The sequence below is a fragment of the Columba livia genome, chromosome 12, assembly GCF_036013475.1.
Source record: "Columba livia isolate bColLiv1 breed racing homer chromosome 12, bColLiv1.pat.W.v2, whole genome shotgun sequence".
NCBI lineage: Eukaryota > Metazoa > Chordata > Aves > Columbiformes > Columbidae > Columba > Columba livia.
In genome coordinates, this window is record NC_088613.1 from 13,082,164 (window position 1) to 13,108,390 (window position 26,227).

Here is a 26,227-nt window from a genome sequence, read left to right on the forward strand (position 1 = left end):
ATAACTGGAATTCATTAATTCTTAAGAGCTCTTGAAAGTGTTTTCTGCCCAAATTTTCTGTTCATATAATCTCTGTTTCACTAGAGCTTTTTTTTTTTTTAATTGGCTAAAAAACACACGTAAAGAAGAAAGGAGAATGGTGGGAGAGTATGGTTAGTTAGAGATTAATTTGGATGCTGCAGTTTTTTGAGGATGCTTTCTTACCAAAGGCCACAATGGCCTCTGAAACACGCCAAAAACAGAAGTAAAAAATGGTTTTGAGTCATCTTTTTACTGTCAGCTACAGCACAGACTGCATGAGAATGACTGTTGAGTATTTGTGGTTTTCTACTGAATATAAAATCATTGTGTACTCTCATAAGTCTATTTCTTCAGTCTTTGCTTGTCCAGTCAGTATATGAAAAGCCTGAAAGCTGTCTTGTTTCTCTAGTTTTTGTCAGAGCAGCTCTCTTTAAAGCTTTTCAGAATGAGGCCATGATGGATGGAGACTTGAGTAAAAGCCAAAAGGCGTTTAGAAGGAAATGGTCTATGGAAGGAGGGTGCCCAGGCCTGGGGTAATTGAAAGACTAAGGTGGTTTTGACAACCACGAGAGAAGCAAAAGGCAGAAAACTCAAAAAGCAATAAAGTGAATCCTTAGGCAGCTGGGTTTTTTTGTTGTTGTTTTCCATTTTTCTTGAAGAACTGGGCTGGCAGAAAGCAGTCAGGAGGTCCTGCTAGGCTAAAAGTTAAGAAATGAACCTCTGAGCTTTACTGGATGTTTTTCTCTCTACCCTTCCCAGTACACTGATTCCAACTGCTTAAAACCTGGATCATGTTTATTTGAACTCTCTGTAAGCTGACATTTCTTTCATTGTATGCTCTGTATATGCTAACTTCCCTACTTCAGTGTCTATCTCAAAACAGTCAATGGTTTACACATTAAAAGCATGTTGGTCAAACTAATAAAGTTTAATCCTGCAAGCTTTTTTAACTAGCTACTGAAATTAAGTTTAAAAAAAAAAAGAAATAATACATATTATGAAACTCAGCATCTGAACAAATCTGTAACGCTCAAGGCAACTTGCAAATCTATTTCAAACATTTATTTAAACAAGGTGACAAATACATTTAACAGCATACAAATATATCTATTTATCATTGTTGCCTTTCTTTCTTGTGAATATTTAATCTTTGCACATTCACAGCCTATTCAACTGATATTTTCTGAAGTATGAGGAAAATTAAATAACATTTAAATATACTAGGCATAAAAAGCACAACCACTTGCCAGGAAATTGTAATTTCCTACACTCAACCCAGCTGCAGATTACATTTATTTTGTGAGTTTTACCCACATCCACAAACTGTTTTGAGACAGGTAAATTGTGTTTTACAAGGAATTCACTGTTTAGCAAGAAAATGTTTGTCCCATTCCAAATCTTGATGGAACTATAGGAGAAACTCAAATGGTCATTCATTCACCTAAATAAGCTGCCTAAGTTAGAAAGCCAGTCACACACTACATACCTGAAAGTAGAAGGAGAACGTTCTCTGCCAATTCAAAGCACCTAAGTTGAATTCTTACTCTGAATTGCCCTCTGGAGAAATGTGTCTCTCTCATCATGAATTTCATTGGAGGCTTAAGGAGATTAGTTTCTGGTTTAGGCACCAAAAGCTCTTGAAATTAGATGGTGCAACTATCTCTTTATATACCAAACAGGCTGAACTAAATACATTGAACTACACTTTGTCTACAAATGTGGACTTAATGAGCTGTAATAAGTTTCCAGTATTCAAATTAAATTAAGTTGCCATTACTTTTTTTTTTTTTCTCCCATAAAATATGTTTGCATTTAAAAAAAAAAAAAAAAAAAAAGTGACATTTCCAGTCCTTTTAAACTATTCTTTGCTGAGGCTGGCAAGAGTGTGGAAGGCATTTTGACTGTTGAAACCCTTGCTATTTTTCCATACAGATTGCCAACGACATTTATAGCATTCCTGATTATATTTAACCATACTTACTTGTTAAACAGAATAAGGGCATTTACCCTCTGGAAAGAATATGAAAATGAGCAAACAAACACTTGCATAAATAAAAAAGATATTCAGGAAGCAGATCACACTGCACTACTCAACTTGCTCTGGGTGACAGAGCAAATATCAAGCTGCACTGTGGTTGACTGATTTTTGTCCAGAATAGTATCAACAACACCCAATTCTGTTTTCCTCACTCACCGCCTGTCAGCCTCCTCTGAAATTTGCTGTATTTCAGGTGCTGTCTCTGGTTTCCTTGACATAAGTCAATGATTTGTGTCCCGTTCAATTTAGCTCATGTGAAAATACTCATAGCTCCTTGCCATATGTCAGTGGATGATAATTGCATTGATCCACCTTGCAGTGGGCTCAGTAAGGGCACCATTCTGATAACTGAGTAACCAGAGGCTATTGCTTGTTAGAATTAGTAAATTTGACTGTTTCACTGCTTTCATTCCAATCAGGCTTGACAGAGTGATGTATAAAATAAGGAGTGTTAAATATGCCAATATGTGAATTACTTTTCAGATTATGTTGCTAGTAGAGATATTGATGAGTATGCTTTTGTGAACTGAATATAGCAGTTTTCTATATTCTATTTTTTATTGAGCAGGTGAATGTGTCCTGAGAAAATAAGGAACAAGTTTTAAGTTTTCATCTCTAGACTACTTAAAAGGCAGCTATTGTTTTAAACAGTACAGTAATTTTTTCTAACAGCAATTTTCACTCTTCTACTTTAAAGTTCCCATCAGGAAAGAACTCTGAGTGAGGAGACCTATCCTCATGACAATGGGAAAACAAATATTTTAGAAATACAGCCAGACTAGCATCATTTTGTGGTACAAGATTCTTGCTAGCTAATCCTGCATCAGAGTCTGGTTAAATGGTTAAAAGTATATATGTTTTTTGAGTTATTTAAACCACCAACTTCTCTGGCTCGTGCCCTGAAAATCTTTATGAAAAAGCCCCCCAAATCCAAATATAAAGATGCAGGTAGGTGATTAAATTGTCAGTGTTCTGCCCATAAATTTATCATGTAAGTGTACTTATGACTCCTAATTTAAACAGTAATGACTTTTCATTATTCTCATCTCTCTCTTGTCTGAGAATATTTTCTAATATTCCTTTTAAGCAGAGTAGCTCTAAGCCTGGGAAAAAAAATAGGTGTGGAATGAGAGATTAACAGCTTCATTTTAAAGCTGTCTCTTAGCATCCACAGCTCCAAATAACTTGTATAAAAGGTGCAGATGTTCAGCACCTGTTAAAAAATATTGCCAGGAGGATTGTGTTTGCACTGTGACTTTACAGCATGCCAAACATCCATGAGCATTTGTAGAACTTATGTTGGTTGCTAAGAGAAGTCCCTCCTGCTTAGTCCCTTAAGTTTTGGGGAAAACTTGGTGTTCTAAATACTACATAGTGCAAGAATCATATATTAGCAATAATCTCACTGCTCTTTAGCCAAATTTTGCTAGTCCTTTTTGCTTTGCAGAGCACAGATACAAGAAAATAGCATCAATTGTTTTAATGGGGTGGTTTTGAAAGAAAAATGCTATTTCAAGTCAGTTGAAGTATATGAATAACCTTTCTTTCAAACACAATCACCTGAGTCTTGTAAACCGTAACTGAAAGCCAACACAAGGCTATTCCCCATCCACTTGTAAATGCATTTAATATCCAATGTAAATGTGTTTAATATCCAATTTTTTACTCCAACAGAAAACACAGATAATTACGTTGTAGACAGAAAAGGAAATAAAAATGTTTTAAATAACTTAAGGCTATTCTAACTTTATTAGTAAAGTTATTATGACATACTTATTTCACTTCTTAGAGCTCAGTTAATGTGACTGGAGGAGAAAAGTGTGTTCTTCTGTTGTTCAGTGGTGAATGTCCCATACATTGTCAATTTGCCTGCACTCAAATAAGTTAGATTCCAGGACTGCAAGAAAATCGTCAATATTAGTTTGTTAAATTTGGCATTGGACTGATATTTTCACTGAAAATTTTATGTGTGAAAATAATAAAGAACAAGATGTAATTCCTGAATATTGAAAAACATGGCCATTAATTAATACATTAAGAGTGACTGGCTGTTATTTCCATCTTTGGAAAAAAAACAGTGGGTGTATCAGTACATATTCACTGGCAGGAAATTAAATTTCTAAGAGGAGAGAATTGGACTAACCATAACTCCAATAGTTTGTTAATTCATCAGCACAGCAGGATGAGCTTGAATAACAACTCGTGAGCACATGTTGAATCAATGAAGCCTGTATAAAGAGTTTCAGTATTTGCTGATCTCCAGACAATATGTGTAAGTTTTGCCTAAAAATCAAAGGCAAGTTTTCAGCTGGAGTCTGATTTAATATTTACTGAAATGAGAAGAAAAAATTCAGTTTTAAATTCCTCCAATATATAATCCTAAACTACAAATCTAACATAATTAGTTATGGTGAATCAGATGCCTAACTTTGGCTATTACAATTAGTTACATGCAAAATTAATATTGAAAAATTACTAGGCATCTAATGAAAATGTGTACCTACCAGGCACACTTAGTTTACCCCCAGATTTCAAATTATAAGTGGGAAGCTTTGAATCAGCTATGACTTATGTTTTGAAAATCTGAAGTGCCTACTGAAATTTAATCTCCTACTCATACAGAAGAGAAAAAAATATTCTTACCAACCTCCTCCAAACTATGTCAATAGTCACGTTTTCCTACCTACTTAATTTTTTCAAAAAGTTTCTTTAAACGGCATGTTACAGAAAGGGTATAAGAAGGAAAGATCTTATTTAAAACCTTATTTTTCTTCCACTACAATAAAAAAAAGCAATTTGTGATTTAAAAAAAATAAAAAAGTAACAGCAGAAAGACCAAAAAATGTATAGGAAGAAAGAAGAAAATAAAAGAATGCGTTTGCTTATGGATAATCAGTGGCTGTTTTAACTAGGTGTACTGAAGTGCTCCTCTAACACACAATCAGATATTCTGCTGATTCCTCACAGAAATTTTTCAAAAAGCTTCTGATTATGGGCAATTCTGCTGCACAAGATACTGATTTGTTTCTCTGGTTCTCTTTTTAAACAGCAAGCATGCGTGCTTTTTTGTCGGATTGATTACTGGGCTGAATTTACTAATATACATGAAGATTGCATCAAAATTAAGGTACTTAAGCTTCATTTAATTCAATAGTTTGGTCCTCTCATAAAGTCACAGTCATTGTTGAGTAACGAGCAAGCCTCAGGAAATTATAATCAGTCTGTACTAAGGGTAACCTTTGCATTATTTGTCCTGTTGGGTGATTTCAACAATGTGATACTTTCATACTGTTAAATGCATAGGTCATGTATTTGGGTTCCCAATCAACTCTTAAGAGATTCCATTATTCAAGTGCTTGAAAAATTATACATAGGCATCCAATGAATGCTGACCTGTTGAGTGACTGTTTGGCATAAAACACTATCCTGTCCAAATGGCATCTAGAGGACTGCATCCAACACAGAAGAGTCAGTTCACAGCTTTGGAACACAGCTCTTAAAATAGCTGGTACAGCCAGTTCCACAATGCCAAAGGCAGCCTTCTCTTGCACCAAGTAGGTGAGGCAAAGAGATCCTTAATATATCAGACAAAGAAGATGAAATATGATTGAGAAATACTCATGTTCCATCTATTCTTATTTTTCTTTGTATCTTCTTCCCCATCATTTGACCTTGGTGCATTAGTTTTCCTTCTCTAAGATGAGGACTATTACCAGCCTACTCATCAGGCAGATTTTATGACCTCAGCTGCTCCCATAAAAAGTTTTTACTGCTTAAACTTCTATTATGAAAGAAAAGGGAAAAAATGAATGTAGGATGCATAAGCAGACCAGCTGATAAAAATGCAGGTTGTGGCATGCAGTACTTTGCAGCTACTGTCCTGCAATAACCAGTTCTACTTCAAAATAGCAAATCATTCCCAGGAGACGAGTACAGTCCGCGAACAGCAGCTTCACTCCATAAGGTTGTCTTTCTAAATAAAAATAGTTTCTGCCTTTAGATGCCTGAAAGAACTCTGGTAGCTTCTGCAAGCAAAAATGTGTTCTTTACAGAGAAATGATGGTAGCTATTATCGTACAGCATTTTTTATGTATGGAATCTGGAAGATTACAGCTTTAAAGTCTAGAATATACACACAAAATAAGTCTTTCCAAGAAAGAAGGCAGTTAGCCATGGGTAGTCTCAAGCAGTAAGACTCCTTCTGTACTGGTGTCAAGGCCGTTTTTAAAGTTTTGACCAACCACTGACAATACCTCAATGCCAGCCTCAAACATCAAAGAACCTCCTATCTATTGCATATAGCTAAATGTGTCCATTATTATTTCACAAGAAAGATCTGTAAATCAATATACTGGACAATTTCAAGGCACTGCTCTGAATATGTTCCCATGCAGATATTTATAAAGGAAAGCACAATCTATAATGATGAAGTTCATACAAAGAAACGGTCAGAAAAGCTCAATGAACAGTATAGCCAAAATAACAATCATCTGTATAAGGCCATACATTTAGAAAAAAACTCTGAAACTATCAGCCAAACATGCTATGCAGCAAACCACAGTGAAAAAACATAGACTACAGTGCCTTGAAGGCCATGCACTTATGTTGGACCTGCAGCAAATTCTCTGATGTTCTTGAATATTTATATAGAAAATATTTCCACCTTTACACATCCCCGTCCAAAGATCTCTCTGTTGCAAATATCATATACCTCCAGTCTTGTTGTCCTCTCTAAACAACTCATAGAACATTAGTTTTCAGTGAAGCGACACTGAGAGCAAGGAGTAGAATATATATTCAGGTCTCAATGCTGCACCTGAGACAGCATGCATAATATTGTGGTACACTTTGTGCAAATGCATTGTATATAATAAATATCATAGGTATTGCCAGTACTTTCTCTCAGCATGACGCTCTCATCTGTTACTGCTTCAGTGAAAAAGATGCCATGTGGGTGAGAACAGTGGGAATTGCTCATATAGTCATCACTTCTCTGGGCCAAGAAGGAAACCAAGAAGGTTTCTTAGCACCACAATTTGCTTTTTTCTGAGTTCTTTTCTGAGAACACTCTTGAATTTGGCTGGTATTCTTATGATTGTATTTAGTTTCTATTTATTCATATTTCTTAGATAAAGAAAAAAAATGTTTCTAAAAACCTTTATTCCTAGTGAGGCACTGCTGCTATAAAAAACTGGGTTATACTTCTAGTTATCTTTGTTTATGCTTTACTCAGACAGGGATTTGGATTCCAAGATACAGGAAGTATCATGACACTCTGGTTCATATTCTTTTCTGAGGATTGAGCTGTGATAATCTGGGGAGCTTTTACGTAATTTATGAGCTCCAGCTTTAATATGAACTCCAGATTTAATAACCATCTACAGACTTACGTCTCCTGCACTGTTCCTGTATGTTTGGCTGGTTTTGTTTGTTTTTTAACCCCTCTTTCTACTGCTTGGTAGTCTCTGAATCTTCTTTCATCCCTTTCTGGAAGAAAAAAACATGGGAACAATCCTACTCAGCAACCTTGTTGACAGGAAGAGCTTCAAAGCAGGGAGGACACTGAATCAACCATGCTTAAGCTCCCAAGGGCAAGATTTAAAGGTATATCCTTGGGACTAGGCAGCTCCCTATTTTCTATGTAGAAATTGCTGCTCTGAGGTTTGTAATCTTTCCACACATCGACAGAAGCTGAACCGTGTTTGGATTCCACTCTAGAAACCAAGAAATAAAAATCAAGGAGCTACAAGTCTGGCAGTGACCCATGACTCTTGTAGATCTCAGTAAGCTTCAAGAATAAAAGTCTGGACGTGTTACAAGGTTTTCCATCCAGGATAACAAGGAAGACAGCAGGCAGCAAAGAATTATCAGAGTGTTGGGTTTTTATTTGCTTGTTTTAGATCATGCATTTCTTATGTGATCTAAAATAGTTACTTTGAAACTGTATATACTTTTTTTAGCCATCAGCTTTTGCTGAAGAAGTGCATAATAGATAGAACAAGAAAAGGATGTATTTAGCATTTGGATAGGCTGTTAATTTTGGCACTAGTCTCTTAGTATTGGCAACTCATCTTTAAGTAGAGTGATCCTAGAACTATCACCCAAAATATACTTAAAAACAGGAGTCAGAATCTGACAAGCCCCATTTTCACTGAAAGGACAGGCATCTAAATGAGTCAGATGAATGTTCCGTAAGTGAAACTTAACTAGCAGTCTGAGAAAATCATTGGACAACAGTAGGTAAATATGCTTTTATTCTTTACATTTATGCCTCTGGGCTTTCTTTCTCTCATCTAAGTATTCAGTGCTTCTTGAATCACAACTAAGTTATCAGAAAATCTTATTTCTTTACAATGTTTTCTAAAGCTATATCAGAAGCTTTTCAGTTACAGTTTGCTCCCATTGAAACTAGACGATTTAGAGTGTTTTTTAATGGGAAAAAAAATATCCCCAAAATTTTAAATTGGTACATTGATTATTTCACTTAAATTAAAACATAATAAATTCTGGGGGGGAAAAAAAAAAAAAGCTAACCAGAAAAATTATAAAAGAAGAGAAACCAGACTGTCCTTTGTCTTAGTCCAATTCACTCTGTTGAAGTCAAGGGAATCTGAGCAGTGTAATGAAATGATGAATCAGACCTAGTGCCTTCCTCCATTGCAAATTTAATGTTATGGAAAATGATATTAAAATATAATATCCATACTTGGGGCTTACTAGAAAATGACTCATGATAAACAGAGTGCGTTTTTTTGAAATGGCATGAAAAAATAAATTTAACTTCTCCCTCAGACTCCTTCAATATTTCAGGGTATAATTTAAGAACACATCCTTCATTGCTTTCAATAATTATTCCTTAGGAGTGGGAATTCAGAACTTTAATGGTAACTTTCATATTCATGCATAAAGTTATAAAGGAAACTTGAAGTAAAGATGAACATTTCTGAAAACAAAAGTAAGGTAACATAAGGAAAGGCATGTTTCCCTTTTTCAAATTGTCTTTGAGTAAGGCAATTTAAGTGACGTGAAGGATATTTTAGTTTTCAGAAACTGACCTAAATTTAGAGATTATTAACTGTGTCAGTCTTTCTTTGTTATAAATGTTCACTTACCTCCATATTGAAAATGTTTTAATTGGCTTGAACTTATGCAAGCTTTCTCAAACAATTTACCAAATAAAAGAAATAAATTAATGGTAGACTTATAAAGAATGTAAGAGGAAGGACTGATATTCAGATGTCAGCTTGCTTTGGACAAACCAAGTGGCAATGAGGAGAAACCCATTTTTCTCCAAAAAAGACCCAAACCTAATCTCCCTGAGAAAACAAGACAAGAAAAAACCCAAACCCTACTTGGCTGAAAGTTGTGGTTAAGTTATTCTTCATGACTGTTTGAGGATGACATGTTCTGTTTTATGGTGAGATATTCTCTTTTATGATACTCAGCTAAATGAAGTAATAAAAACTTTGGCTTTTCAAAATGGCTACATTAAGTATCTTATTTTGTACTTGCAACCCTGAGAATCTGTATCTCCAAGACTTAGAGAGTTTCATGCTTTTATTAAGCTTCTGTCATGATTCAAAAGGGAAAGACTTAATCAAAAACATTTCGGGTACCTCAACAGAAAAAATACACAGATATCAATACACATTAATGTCAGCAAAATAATAGCAACCATTTTCTTTCTACCATCACTAATGTTATTTCAGAAATATCTTAAGCTTGATTTTTTTTTTCTTTCATTTTTGTCTTTTAAATGCCAAGTTTATTAACTTTCATACTGAAATGCTCTTTAGCACTGTATAGTCACAGATCAATTGGTACATTCAGGTAAAGTACTGGAGCAATGGGAATGAAAATCAATCAGTGCCAAAAAGTTGCAGAGGTCACTCCACCACTCCAGTACCAAAAGCCACTGTCCCATGTAGTGTATTGAAGAAGCACCTGCAGCTAAAGAGAGTTTTTCTTAAGGTCACATCCCTTCCTACAACAGTAATGTCCAAAAACTTGACAATGACAGCGCAAACCACACAAATGTGAGCTGATAGAACCATCGCTGCAGGTTACCTCTTCTGTTTGTCCTTCCCTCCTGACTGGAACCCCAGGCACTCTCAGGAACAGAGTCGGAATGGTGCATTCAGCATTGGTATTGGGTCTGCTTCCCTATATAAACTGCACAGATTTTACAAAAGGAGCACACAGTAAGAAATTTCCATGACAATAGCCTGTAGCAACTAAACTCATACTTGGAACCATTTCTCATTTTAGTTCTTAAAAATCAAAAAGTGTCTCTATACTGGTCTAACTACAATCGTTACTGGTCCAAGACACATTGTCAGAAACATGTGAATTGAAGACAGGGAGCTACCCCCAAGTGCGATGACTTCAGTACTTTGCAGTTACTCTTAACTTTGATGTTTAAAGCATCATGCCTTTCACTGGAGATGCAGTGCTGACTGCTTCAGCAAGCAATGCCACCTGCAGCTTCCCTTGCAGTTCTGTAGCATTAGCAAGAATCTGGCTGAACCAACAGAGCTCCGGTCTCTGCTTTTCTCAATCTATACACAATTATTTTTATTTCTGTAAGCATTCCACATGTCTTTCTATGAGTAGAAAATGCATTGCTCCTGCAGCCAGGTGTAAGGTAATAAAGTATAATTCACCCTTTTACAGTATTACACTGTTGGCTTTTGTGAGTCTCTCTCTCACCAATATTGTGCTGACTCAGTGCTACAAAAGGAAAGAAGTAAGGAGCAAGTGTGGTCACAGATCTCATAGCAAGAGCTGGATGATTCTTCGATTCTGGGGGGTAGAAATGTAACAGCAGAGTATGTAAACGTGGTCAGCTGGTATTAAACAGATGCCTAATTGGAAAAAGTGCTGAAATACTGTGGGTTTTCTTTAACATTCAAAACAGCTTTTTATTAGTTATAGAAAACTTGGAGTGTTGCTTTATGTAAGCTTACCATCCTCAGGGGTCCCTATCTGACTTGAACTGCAGAGTGAATTGGAGTGAAATGGAACAAACAATGATAGTGCATTCCATTCCTTCAGTAATAGAAGAAATGCAATAAAAAAGTTTAGTTTCATTTTGCTCCCTATTTTAGGTTTATTATGTCTGCAAATCTACCCATTAATACTTAAAAAGCAGCTGCTGTCACCTAGTTTCTATTATTAAAGTCTTCTGAAACCACTCCTTACTCCAAATCCCAAAGTAGACACTTGGAAGAATTTATGTTTTATTGTTTGTGAGTTTGTTTGTTTTTATAAAGGACTTTAGTTAGGAAAAACTTTTCTAAGTTGTAAGAACTCCCTACATAATGTAAAGATGTCACACAGCATTCAGATACTGAAATATACTGAATAACACAGCTAACAGATTGACTTATTTGATTTCAGAAACTAATCAGGACACACATATCTTTGAATTCTGCCCAAATTGTTTGATTACTGTATGAAAAGTAGACTGTAAATTTGAGTGCTTTGTACATTTCCTATAAGAAATACCCCTTTAGCTATTTAATTCTTACACTGATCAAACAATTATTCTATTTCTGTATAAAAATCAGAGAGGCACTAATCAAAAGTATTTAGTTAATAATAAAAGCCATTGGAGTGATAACATGGTTAAAGAGTTCTGTGAGAATTGTAATACTGTTTTAAAAGACATCAAATGTTTGATGTATTTTTCAAAAAACACCTTTCTTGATTTTAGTCAATATTAACATCTAATTGATGAAATAAATGTTATTGCTGTTTCCCTTTGAAATGAATAGGCACAAAAATGTTCAAAAGGAATCCTTTATAGACATCACATATAGACACATCAGAAACCTGAAGTTAAACTACATCAGCATAAGAGCATTAATAGGGGCCTGAAATAGAAGCATTGATTGATCTGTTGAAACTGAAAATGGACCAAGCATCAAAAGAAAATCATGCCCAAATCCTTTCCTTTTTGAAAAACACAATCAATTAACAAAAAAAGAATATTATTTAAAACATTATTTGGAAATCCTTCTCAATTATATATATTTTTAAAAATAAATTATTGAAACTAACATTCTGCTATAGGAATATCTTGAGGTTTGTTAAAACACACAAAATAAGTCCTTATTCTAGATGGTAGCAGCAACTTACATAAACAGAAATTGAGACATAATCAAAATTTCTGTTTTCTGAAGTGACTGTTGATTGTAAGATGCTCAGTACAAGGTCATATAACCTCAGTTCTTCAAAGTTCTAGAAACTAAAAGCTTTTGTTAGTCAAGCTTATTCACCGTTCAGCCTCTGAAAATGAATCATAAGAGTTTCAGTTTAACTACCATTCACTGACAGACTTGGTCAAGGAGTTGTGAAATCCCATTTCACAGTACAGTCAGGTCTTTCTGAACTCATGCGCCAAAAAGCCACACTTTAAAATGTTATCAGCTCCTTTGAGAGCTGTCTGCAGAGACTGCTTCAGAAAGTCAAAGCAGTAGAGCACTGTAAGGTTTTACAAAGATGGGTGTCCACATTTCAGTGATACATTCAGAGGAGCAAAATTATAGAAATGTAGTTTGCTATTACAACTACACATGCATGAGGTATTAAGTTGATACCAGTATAAAATTTTGAAGGTATTAAGCAGTACAGGATTTAATTTCATCTATTTCTAGTCACCATTAATCTGCATCAGGTTATACCAATTAGATATCAGTTCATCAGCAGGAATGACACTGCATCATTCTTTTTTCTGTCACTTGAAAAACAACAACCCAAAACCTAACCTCAATCTCTTAACACCTAATTTTCTAATTTGCCTCGTCCCACCCAAAACCTTGGGCTCCATTTGACATTTATGTCAGGACCACTATCTAATCACAGAAGGGCATGATGTTCTTAACAAAGTACTTATGGCAATTGTCCTATAATATCCTCCTACTTGTTCTATGCCTTGTGTTTTTATAATATTATAAACTATTCAGGATTGTAATTGCTTTTCTTCAATGCTACCTCTTTCACAAAGACAAAGAGGAACCATTGAATAAAATTGTTCCAGTTGTATAGAGAATGTGTTTTTCTTTTTCTTGCTTTTCATTTTACAAAGATATCAGAGAAAGTCAGGCAGAGCTGGATAATTCCAAAGATTCTGAAGGAATCTGAGGGTGATTTTTTTCAGCCCCTGTTCTGAGTTTGCCAGTTTTAGTTGTCCAGTTGTTAAACAACAAGTTTAACAAGTTTCCTTCTGAAACTTCCCATTTCAGCTTCTTCAGAGACTTTTTTCCATTCTCTTTACACAAATGCACTTCACACTTTGAGAAAGTTTTCATTATACTTTGCAAGTGCTTTCTAACATAGGCAGAAAAAGGAGGACAACAATGTTAGACAGTTTTTAACAAGGCATTTCGGTTTTTCAGAGTGCGAAGAAATTTATGGAAAATAGTTTTCACTTTCCTTGCTGTTCCACATACAGCAGAAGAATATATACTAAGGCTTTCCAGAAAACTGAGTTCTCTCACTGAATAATACTCTCTAAAACTAGGGCATCAACACCCACCCAAACAACAAAACTTCTTAATATTATCAATTATTAATTCATTTGGATTAGAGCTTTCATCCAGCAGTTTCCAACAGAAGCACTGAAGAAGTCTTAAAGAATATTTCCTCAATACCACACAAGTGTGATTTGGAGTCCCAGCATCTCTATTAGAATTTGGTTTAGACCCATAATAAAACTGTTCAGTCTAGATGGGCAAGAGGACAGACACCCTGATAAAACATCCAGAGTGAACTCATGAAAGACTATCGGGCTGAATACTTTTTAACAACAGACAATGAATCAGTCTAAAACAGTTCTGTTTGGTTGGTTGGTTTTTTCCTTCTATGGTGCACAAGTCTATTGAATAGAATACAGAGTACACTCCAGTGAAGCAACTGGTTTCCGTGGATACGGCTAAGATTACACTTCAGCATATTTTTTTCTTGCAATTCAAAGCTTAGAGGAGCTCAATTTGCCTTATTAAGGAAAAAAAAAGTCTTTAGTAGCCTGCCAAAGATGCAGACAATGAAAAGCAAATATTGCACTCTACAGCTAGAAGTGTTCTGAGGACTGCTGCCCTTTTAGTTAGAGATCATTAAAAAAAGGTTATATACTTATAGTAATGAATAATAGAAACTTTTAATTGGAACGTTGGGAGGATATGTGCAATTCTAATAATTATTTTGAAACTACAGTAAGGATTTAAATGTTTTCTTGCCAAAATCCAGCGTAATATGCTACATAGCAGATCCACTTTTCTTGACGGATAGACTATACCATAACGTAGTAGAAAATCTCAATTTGCAAGACTTTCAATTTGGATGGGATTACAAAAATTATTTGTAATGACTGGTTTATATATATATATACACTGAATACAAGAAACCATGTATTTTTCATTCTTTATTTAAATAATTAGGTGACCCAGTCAAAACTTTTGTCATAAATGTGCAGTTCATAGACTTCCACGTATTTTTGTGTCTCATCTCTAAAACAGAAATATTTCTTCAGCACAAATATAGCCATGATCTTGAAATGATTCAGTTACTGCAGCTTCAATTACTAAGATGCTTCCTCCTTGCAGCAACTTCTCTTTTTATACATTTTTTTAAACTGTAGAACTTTGACCTATAAACCGTGCGCATGTATTCTAGTGCCATCTTAGGCAATTTCCTGTAGAGTCTTCAATCCAAACAGTAGATTCCAGAATTCTGCATAGATCCCAAAAAAAAAAAAAAAATCTGATGTTTTTGGCTACCACTGAGTCATGGAAGACCAGACTTAACCACAACATGGAAAAAATTCTATTTAAAAGGCATAAGGCAAGCACCAAAGTTAGATACTTACAGTTTCTTAAAAGATTATATTATCTTATTAATCTTATTACGGCTTTTATTATTGCTTTATTCTAATGATATTGATTTACATGAAATGCATGCTATTTTACTATTACCTCCTTTGTATGTTTAAAGAACAAACAATCTTTCTACCGAATTTATATGTGTTCAAAAGCCTGTAATGTTAAAGCATTTTTATGATCTTATCTACTGAAGTATACTTCCAGAGTTTGCCAGCTTTTTCCCTAGTTTAATCACTCCAAAGACCCTCCCAAACTTCTATCCAATTTACCATATCTGGTTCACCTATGACAATTCCTTTTTACCTCTTTCCAGTGTATTTTTTTGCTAATTCATAAAGGAGACAGCTCTGTAAGAAAACCTATCTGACTGTCATATTTCTTGATCCTCAGTTCTTATTCCAGACAATACCATGATAAAATTTGGCTGTGATCAAATTTCTATTCTTTCATTAGGGGTCTCTTATCTATATAAACATTTCATGTTCTACCTTTCACAATGCCTAGAGGTTTAGAATAGTTCTATGCAATTTTTCCACTTCTATCTTTAATCTTGATCCCAGATGATTCTTTATACCTAGCCAGCAGCTTTTTTTTTTAAAAAAAAAAAAGAAAATACTTTTGTTTTTTTGTAACTTCAAATACAACTTTCTTTTATATTTCCTGCACTGAACACCAACAAATTGAAGGGAACGAACAAGGGAAACACAAGGCAAGATTGTAAGCCTATTGCAAATGTGTAAGGTGCTGCATAATTTAATATTCTGACAGGACAAGGCCAAAGAGTATTCATTTTAATAAATAAATAATAACATGGAGACTTATATTAGTAGGGCTTCATCATAATTTTGTTTATATAGTTTCATAAAACTTCAAACTGCATTAAAAAAATATCTTCCAGGGGTACATTCTGGTGAACACTTCACAGAAGCTACTTATATTTTAAGGCAAGTTTGTTTGTTTTGAGTGGACTATGTAAATTCACACAGTTTTACTCACCTACTTCATGAAAATATATACATATTTATCATTACCATACATTCATTTTTGAGAGAAAAAACAGTCAAGAAACTGAGTGGTGTTAATTTTAGAAATTATGTTTTTATCTAATAATCTCTTAATAGTAAAAGAATAAATATTTTTATTTTAAAGGTTTTAAATGCTTCTTTCCAGAATGAAATTTCATCAAAATAAACATATTCCCACAGAAAATTGTGAGCTACTCAAAATTACCTTTGGTCATGAATAGCACTTCCATTAAAAATGTTGAAGTTACTTCAGGCTATGAAGATTTTGGTACAAATTTTTGCAAGAAATATACTAAGTTTATACATAGAGAAAATGAAATTCTGCTTGCATTTAACAGTTAGGTTACAGAACATTTAAAAAAAGATACTTTCCTTTCCTTAATTGAGCATAATAAGGATATACACTGGTGAAAAGATATATTAAATTGAAACACATTTGAAAACTTTTTGCCTCCTGGTATTTTCCATCTCAAATATTCAGCTTTATCATCATCACTGTGAAATTACTTTTGGTCTGCTACTAAGTCCTGCCTTCTGAAAATAACAAGGTTTCTATTTTCTTTTACCTACCAACTCCAATTATCTGAAAATCATTAACATTTTGTAAGATGAGAGACAGCACATAGCTTGAACAAACACTTCTTTGAGGGATAAATGACCTCCAAAATGAGAAGCATGTAGCTATATCAAGTTTAGCTCAAAAGCATCTGCAGAATTATGCTCTTAGAAGGGTTAATTTAAATGTTGTTTTGTGTTCCATTTAGGAAATATTGCTGAGAATAAGTTGGAGTGGAGCAAAACACAGAATAAATAATTTTGACACCCCACGGTAAAGAAAGGAAGGGAAAGGAAAAAACGTAAATGCAAATACATTTGCTTTTCCTTAGTTTAGAACTGTATTATTCAATCATATGTAGATTTATCAACTGAAATTTATACTGTGTGAGGTCTACAGGAGACACTCTTGGAAAATTTCCTGATTTCTCACTCATGTATTTGCATTGCCATAAGATTTTGGGGGGCTCTGAGAGCATATAATGCTGGTGGAACGATATTTTCATAGTCACTGAAAATCCGCATAATTTCCTTTTGTTAAATGACTACTTCAGCACATAGTGTGCTGTAGGGAACTAATTTTTCACCTTTCATAATTAGCTTTTGTTTAACAACATTGTTGTGTGTTTTTGTTGAAGATGTATCTGGGCAGATGACCTTGGTATGATGTGAAGGGATGACCCTACAGAATGCCCTTGCTTAACTAGGCCCCCAACGTCAGGATGTTAATTGGCTACAGAGAGTAATGTATACAGATAAATGGAAATGGTTTCCTCTGTTAACTGAAAAATATATGTAGTAATTAAACTAAATTTAAGAAAATAAATATCAACGGTTTTAGTAAAATAACATTTTTGCAAAAGATTAAGCACATTAAGAATACCTGAAGGTCAATTTATGTAAGAATAATGTGTTATCTTCACCAGGTTATCACCAGATAACTTAGAATACATTTGGCTTTTCTGAAACAAAACTTCAGGGAGATTTAATAATCAGCTCTTGGAAGGTAACAATGAAAAACAACCAGACTAAACTAACGGTAGGAAATGTGCATCTTTTCAGAAGCCCAAGATTTCTGGTAACTTAGAGAGGAACAGAGATAGGAAAAATCAGAAAATCAAAGGTAATCAGAAAACCAGGCTGCTTTCTCTGTGGAAATATATGGTCCACTTCAGTGTTTCCTCTTTGAGAGCACCAACTTTTTACCTGCATAACAATGATTTCTCTGTCATCTTCATTATTTTAATCTTTCCTAGCAAATTCCAGATTCAAACCTAAGGAACTCATTACATACAGAAAGTGTTGTCTTTATATCATGCATCTTGGTCATTCAGTATCACCATGATCTACTGCAGGTTGACCCACTGCAGCTCAGTTTGTCTGCACATTACCTGTCTTTTATTGCAAAAGTGGGAAAGAGTGAATGGAACAAAATTATAAGCAAATATTTTTAAATTAAAAGTTACTTTGGAACTTATGTTTTGTAGTAAGATCAGTCTATTCAGTAGAAATCAGTATTCCAGACACTAAAACTGGAAGTCCTGTAAGTATATTTCACTTAAACTATACAAATAGCATCAGAACATATCTGTTCGTTCACGACAGTCAGTAGGGTAATCTACATTAATAAAAGCCTTAAGGTTTGTTGTATTTCAAAATGATATCAAAATAACACAGACAAATTTTATCTAGTTTATGTTGTACTCTATACACGCTACAGCCTGCGGCACATCTGACTGATGTTATTTAGCTATGAGAAATGTACCTACTTGATTTGGTACAAAAGCTTATAACCTATGTATTATCAAATAATTTTAAACTATCTAATACAGAGTGTTAAGTAGATGTTATTTTTAAGTATTTGAAAAGTCATTTTTAACCCTTTAAAAAAAAAAAAAATCATTTGACTAACCACTGAAAGACTAAGAGAAAAATTGACATTAATGACACTGTTCAAAATGTGTTCAGACTACAAACATATGGAATGTTATAAAATAAGCCAGAACTTACTCACTTAAAATATAAGTGAAAAGCTTATCTAAATGTCAAAGAAACTGTTGCAGATGTCAAACCAATTCTCTGATCAACTTCAAAAAGCTTCACAAGAGGATCCTTGACTATTTTTTTTTCCTTTGACCTTTAAAATCACTTGGCCTGTTTTTTTTTTTCTTTCCCTATTTCTCCTCATTCCTCACTTCATCTTTCTCTTTTGAAGGAAACAATGAAACAGGAAAAATACCTTCCCTGAGGACAGGAGATGAAGACTTGAAGCCCCTTGCGTTTCACTTGAGTCAAATGCTGGAAGAGGATTATACACTTGGTCAAAAGGGAAATGTTGTGGAAGCCTATCAGGCCTGTCCATGTAACACATTAAAAGCCTCTCTACACTTGACTCTGCTAATCCTTCCAGCCATTGTTGGTTTTATGCATAATTTTCACACCATGACAGACTTCAAACTGAAATGTTAATATGAATTTGAGAAATCACTACAAACTTTTAATATTGAAATAGTTTTCTACAAAACATCAAAGAGTTTTTGTCAGATGTTGTGACAATTGCAATTTCTCTATCATATTGTAAGCAAATGTGTTTGACAGTACTTTGATTTTATATTATATCATCCTATCCTATTTTCTCATCTAACAGCAGTGCACCAGAATGTGAAACTACCTGAATTTGATGATACAGTTTAATTCTTAATCTATCCCAATGTTTTACTATGAAAATTTTTCCATGGAACTAGTATTTTCCATTGAGTTTATTCTAGTACTCTTATGTCACGACATCTGTCAACTGGAACGTCTTTTTTTACTGCTTATAAGCTAATAGAAGCCTAAAGGGTAAATGTTTCATAATGGCATATTTTGTGTAGTTTGAAAAAAAGAAAATAAAAATTCAGAACACTGATAAGCTGATAAAATATTGGCCAACTTCCACTTACTACTAGCAAATCTTCAAAAATAAAAATATGAGCATTTTCAAAATGGATACACATATCCATAGGATCAGTGAGTAAGGACAGTATCTATAAGGATATTTTCTATCTGCAATCCTTGCTCTGTGCCATGCTTCAGAGCTACAGCAGAGTCTCACACATTAAAAATTCAAAAATCAGAAAACATGATGTTTTGTAATCCTGACACATTAACTCGTGTTTCCAGTTTACTGATATAATTCCTTTTCTTTCCAACTAAAGTAAATGCTGGCAAAATTAAATGTCTCACATGAAGACACAGACAAGCTGAAACATAGATCCTCAATTTAATGGAGCTTCAAATGCTTTCATGCTAGGAAGTGGAAGGTCAGCTTCTTTAACTTTTCCCTACATGCATAATAGAAGCCAATAACATTCTAGTTAAATGTAGCTAGTCTGAATTCCTAGAAAATCTTGTATAGAATTTTAGAATCTTTTATTGTTTAATACTGAATTTTTACGAAGTACAAATGCATTAGCTTTAATCATTCATGCCAGATACCCTTTAGAAGTGTTCCTTGTGAGATCACAAATCTGGAAATTTTTGTTCTTTCCTAAGAATTTTTCTAGAGGATGCGAGTTCTTACAGATAAGAAAACATAATCTTGTTTTAAAGAGTGACAGCTGTGATTTCCATACCATCACACTACATATACAATTGTTTTAGAAAGCAACCTTTGATTGAATTTATTATGAAAGTATTTAAGTCATATACTTTTAACACAACTACTAGTAACTTTGCACAACTAGGCTCAAAATATATTAAAAATAATCCCAAAATAGTAAATATGGTATGTATGTTAAATATTAAGTAGTGTGATTTCTATTTAGTTTGCTTTAAATGACAGTCAAAATGTATTTAAGATAGAACATTTCAGACTCCTTTTCTACTATTATTACTGAGAATATTTCAGACTCCTTTTCTACTATTATTACTGACTGCAGTTCAGTAGTAATTCTGAACAGTCCCATTCAGGCTGTGAGTCCCACATAACTTCTTTTGACTACAAAAACTATTCCCTTTGCACAGAGCAGATGTTTCAAGAAGAGCAGAAATGAGTGAATATGTCCAATGATTCATATTGCTAGAAAACTGAAAGTGGTTGGACAAAATACTCACAAATCCTTTCCTGAAATAAAACTTTCATAGAGAACTTTAAAATGTCATTGCAAAAACTTGTAAGTTATTCCATTCATTACTTAATAAATTATTACAGTGATATCATAATTACTACTCAGACTGTGGTAGGTATACAGGTCCTATCCCATAAACTAGGTAGCTTTTAAGACCAAAATGAGAAAAGAGATGAAAATCTTGCTGAAGGAATTCAGAGCACTTCAGCATTATCTTACCAGAGGATAACATTTTTTTAATCAGAGAGAAGTGTTAAAATGACAAACAGGTTAATATTTTGGAAAGTTTTTTCTAAGCTCTAGGTATGATTCTGCATGTGTCTGTGACAATTTTAGAGGAGCATATGGTTTCAAAGCTAAAAAGAAAATATAAGTAGAAAGTATAGGTAGTTTGTACTAATTCAAGCATTCTTCAAACTCTGTTTATCTGTCACAGGCAATATTAGGACTATTATAAACACCTTTGTTTGTAAGCCCCAGATTTATTTCTTCCATTTCCTACTCACTTCCAAATTTTAAGTGAAAATATCTCTTGTGGAGTAGTTCTTTGTTGTTGCAGATGACACAAACATGGTGTGAGACAATGTTATTAAAACAAAGATTCCTGTATTTCCCATTCCCATACTCAATGTGAAGTGCAAAGACCATGTTTTTTCTTGTGCAACAGTCAAAATCATACCTTACCTACATAAACCAAATGTGAAAAAAATAGAGAGATAGAGGGTCTTCAGAAAAGAGTAGGGAGGGTGTGGAGAACAAGTTCTGTTTTCTGCAGAGGAGTGGCTGGAATGCACGCAGCTTCATTCTGGGGCAGCTGATGTCCAGGGGAGAACTTGTGAGAGAAGATAAGCGATCAGCACAGATGATGCTGTGGTAGGCATTTGTTACAGAAGAACTGATCAAAAAAATCAATATAAATGAAGCTTTCATCTGAAGCTGCTGAACTTTACCTTTGACCATAGAAAGGCTATGGAGCAAATCTTTCTGGAAGCCTTTCCAAAGCCAGGTTATTGTTAATAATTTGATTGTTTGCCATGAAAAGATGAAAGGCTCTGTAGGAAAGGGGGATCAGTTGATATTAATATTATTTGCATTTTTAGCGAGGCCTTTTGACACTGCTACTCGCAGTATTTTTATAGCCAAATTGGTAATATATAAACTGTGTAAGTGGATGATAGGCTGGATGGAAAACAACTGGCTCAATTGTTAGGTCGCGACTGCAAGATCAAAGTCCAGTTGGTGGCTGGTCACCACTATCATTCCATGGGTATCAAATACTGTGATCGGTAGAGGTAAATGTTTTGATTAATGACCTGGAATAGCAGACAGAGTGCACACTAAGAAAATTTGCACAATACCAGACTAGGGGGAGTAGCTGATATGCCAGATGGCTGAAGTGCTATTCAGAGTAATCTCTGCAGGCTGGAGAAATGGGCTGACAAAATCCCAGGAAGTTCAAAGGCAAATGCAAGTTCAGCACCTGGAACAGAATAACCCCACAGAACAGCACTGACCAGGGCCAGCAGGACAGAAAGCAGCTTCGCAGAAAAAGACCTGGTAAACAAGTCAAACATGAGACAGGAATTTGTGTTAGTGACAGCTAAACACATCCTGGGCAGTCTTACCAAGAGTACAGCCTACAGGTTGAGGTGCATGAATATTGCCTCTTATTTGGTAGCTCTCTTTTATTTGGTAGTTTGGGCTCCTGACTAGAGATCAGACATAGACATACTTGAGCGAGTCCAGCATACATCACCAGCTGGTCAGGGGGCTGGAGCACCAGGGAAGCTGAGCATGTCCAGCCTTCAGACAAGAAGGTCATCACAGCTTAATAATATCCAAATAGTACCAGACAATCCAAGTCCTTATTTAACAACCTGGCACAGAATTGAATCTTTTCACAGAAAGGGATGCTGTTGAACTTCAAGGATACTGTTGGTAATAGGCAGAAAAGTGAGGTTAGTCCATTTCAACCTGGTTTTGTTTTTCAGGTATGTAAACTGGAAAATAACCTGAAAGTTAAGTAACAGAGCTAAAAGCAAAACTACCAAACAACACAAAAAGAATTTTCAAACATTGTCCTGTATTTAAAAAGTTGTACAAATTATGCCATAAGAATTCCTTTGCTAACCAGCCTAATGTATGAATTGCCTTCAACAAGTTGAATTCTTTTTGCGTGGTAATTGTGTGCTTCTGTGTGTGATCTGTTGTAGACCTTCCATGAAAAACTACGTATGATTATTCAAAGATGTTGAACATGAAACAAGGTTATGGGAAAATTAAGTACTTAGGGCATGAACCATAAAAATAAGTTCTGAAATGTCAAATTACATATTTAGATGGTAAAAGCATATCAGACAGAATATAACTGCAAATTAGGTAGATATTATAACCACAGGAACATATTTATACCTTATAATTTAAACATAAATTATAATTTTAAAGAACTGTATTGTTTTATCTGTGATGTTTTAAGAATCTTACTGGTTTATCTATAGTCTGGCTACACTCTTGATTTCATCAGAGTATTTGAATTTTTAACAATCAGGCCTGTAGCACAGGTTTTTAATTTGGATAGCTGCAAAAGGTATAAATTGTCATTGTTAACATCTGGGAGAACTGATGTTGAAAAACATTTGGCAGATTGCTTTCATTGCAGTAACAGGAAACAATAATAAATGAAGAGGCAAGGACATACAGATGCCTGAAAATGAGTGAAGGGAGCACAAAAAGGAATGTAGAAAATAATACTAAATGAGACTAAGGGGGGACCTTATTAATGTTTATAAATATATAAAGGGTGAGTGCCACGAGGATGGAGCCAGGCTCTTCTCGGTGGCAAACAATGATAGGACAAGGGGTAATGGGATCAAGCTGGAACACAAGAGGTTCAACCTAAATTTGAGAAAAAACTTCTTCTCAGTAAGGGTGACAGACACTGAAACAGGCTGCCCAGGGAGGTTGTGGAGTCTCCTTCTCTGGAGACATTCAAAACCCAACTGGACATGTTCCTGTGAGACCTCACTTAAGCATTCCTGCTCCAGTAGGGGGATTGGACTAGATGATCTTTTGAGGTCCCTTCCAATCCCAAACATACTGTGATACTGTGATCTTCATATACAACTAGTAAGTGACAAGAAAAAAAGGAGACAAATTACTGATGAAAAAAAACACAAATTGGGGTCAAGTAGTGCCAAAAGACAAAACAAGATGCCTCTATTAAAGGTATATTATTTGAGAGTTTTTTTCTATAACTCAAGGAAGTTTAAAAGCTAGGAGAATGGAACCCTTTCAGAAAGATGAGCTTGGGACTATTGTCAGCAGTGTGATGAAGAGCTTCATGTCCATACAGTAGCCAGCATGTTTTACATAATAGGATTCAGCATCTACTCCCATTATAGTTAAAATCAGTCTTCCATAAATGCATCCAAATTACTATCTGAGTTATCCACATATTTTCTTAAGCTATTTAGTAAATGCACTTCTGATGCAAAAGAACTCAGTACAAAGAGAAAGTTTTAGACTTACTAGCTTTGGATGAACAGGCAAGAGTAAGCCATTTAAACCTGTGGAAAATTTCTTATTTTGAATGACATTAAAAACTTCCAGACACTTGAGGTTTTAGTCTATGCTTCATTTCTCTGTTATTAGTACTATAATCTCAAATATAGTCCATAATGTAACAAGTTATAATACTTTCCCTTCTTTATGGAACATAAAAGCTATAACCACACAGCAACCACTGCAAAGAAAATAGTTTCACATCAGGTCCAATACTTCCTAATAAATGGCTTAACCTTATTCAGTAGCTATTTTTTATGAAGGGGGTAATCCTCAAAAAAATAGTAATGCATTTACAATTTTATGCACAAGGTGTAACATTTAGACAAAACATTAGTTATGCAGTAGATGAAGTCTGTTAATTAAGGAACAACTATGCCTGCAAATACAGTGGTGGTCTTCATGGAAAAAAACTTAAATGAACCAACAACAGAGAATTCAGCTTCTAAGTAGAATGTCAAAAGTAATACTAGTGGTTAGATGCTTTAAAGAATACAAACAAAGAATTTAAGTTTATTTCTCAAAGAAGCATTTAAATGTAACATGACGTGATTAAAATGCAGTAGAGTTATGAGTAAGGTGGAAATTGGTTTTAAAACACATTGCAGTTTAGCTGTTTGTGTCATTGACTATATGTGGATATAAACATTCATTGTAGAACATAGTTCATATCTAAAACTTGTGCTCCCTTGATATACAGCCAAATGATATTTAAAATGTGAAATTCTAAAGCACATGCCTTGTTAAATTGTGAGTAAAAAAAAAAAGAGACAAAAAACTGTTAAGACAACAGATGGCACTTTGGCCTTACTATGGAAGTGAGTACTCTGCTAAAAAGAAACCACAGAAGACAGAATTTTTCTTAGAAGACTCACCATTTTATAAAAGAAAGTTGAAATGATCATTGTGCATAGAATTAAGAGGTCCATCGGGGAAAAGAGATCCCATTTAGCAAAAGCAGAGAGGCTGAAGAAAAAAGAAAGAGGAGATCGGGTGTGAAATCCAACCCCCTTTGAAGTCAATGGGAATTTTTCCATCGATTTCACTGGGTCAGGATTTCAGGCAAGGTGGATACAGACTGTGTATTGTGATATCCATACTGAGTTGAGGTTTCTGACTTCAAGAGTTGCATTAAAGTCACCCACACATAAAACTAATATAGCAGAGTACACAATAAAGCCCATTATTTTTCTAAGGCAAGAAAATGAAGATTACAGTTAAAACCTTACTGTTAATATAATTAAGCATGGACAGGAGGAAAGAATACACATTTCAGCATTTACCTCCTATATCTATTTTGTTTTTTCTCTTTTAGTTTTTCTCTCTGAACACTCTTATGCCTCCCTTTTTTCTTCTTTATACTCACTTCAATGCTTAACTGCAAATTCCATTGGGGAAAGTAAGCTAACAAAAGCGTAGTCCCATTTTTGTACAATCTAGCCCCTTAGGGTGTATTGTTCAAGTTTTGAGTAAAGTTTGTTACACACAGTTTTTTATATATATTTTTATACAGATTTTTCAGTAAGGAAAAAAAGCAGTGTCTGATGTTTATTTTGTTATTAATAAAACAAATTCAGATGTATAAGTAACAAATAAGAAAACGTCGACTTTGAGTGCAGTGGTATTTGATGTAAATAAATAGTACTTAAGTGCTATCTTCTACTATATTGTGAACAAGCAATAATAAAGGTAGGCTATCAATGATATTGTAAACCATACTTTTTACAAAGGGGAGAACCAGAACCCAAGCAGAATCTTTATGATGAAGTGCATTCAAAAGTTACAAGCCTCATGCTTTTAGAGGAGGTGTCTTTACTGTGGGAAGATATATTTTCCTTGTCCAAACTTGCACATATCATGAGAGCCAATAACTTTCACAGAAACCATGTCCAATTAAAACTGAGAACAAAAGAAAGAAAAATAAAGTTTTATATGCTATAGAAAAGTTTGCCTTCTTTCTAATTAAAATTACTTCTGGAACCTAATGTTAAAAATGTGTGTTCATTCCACACACGTATTTAATGGAATCAGTGGTGC

The 26,227-nt window shown here is 34.5% G+C and overlaps 1 long non-coding RNA gene across 1 annotated transcript in view; it reads right to left on the reverse strand.

The window, feature by feature from the left end:
• LOC110362874 (uncharacterized) overlaps positions 1-26,227 on the reverse strand; it is a 91,463-nt gene that overhangs the window by 26,188 nt on the left and 39,048 nt on the right. The window lies entirely within an intron of this gene.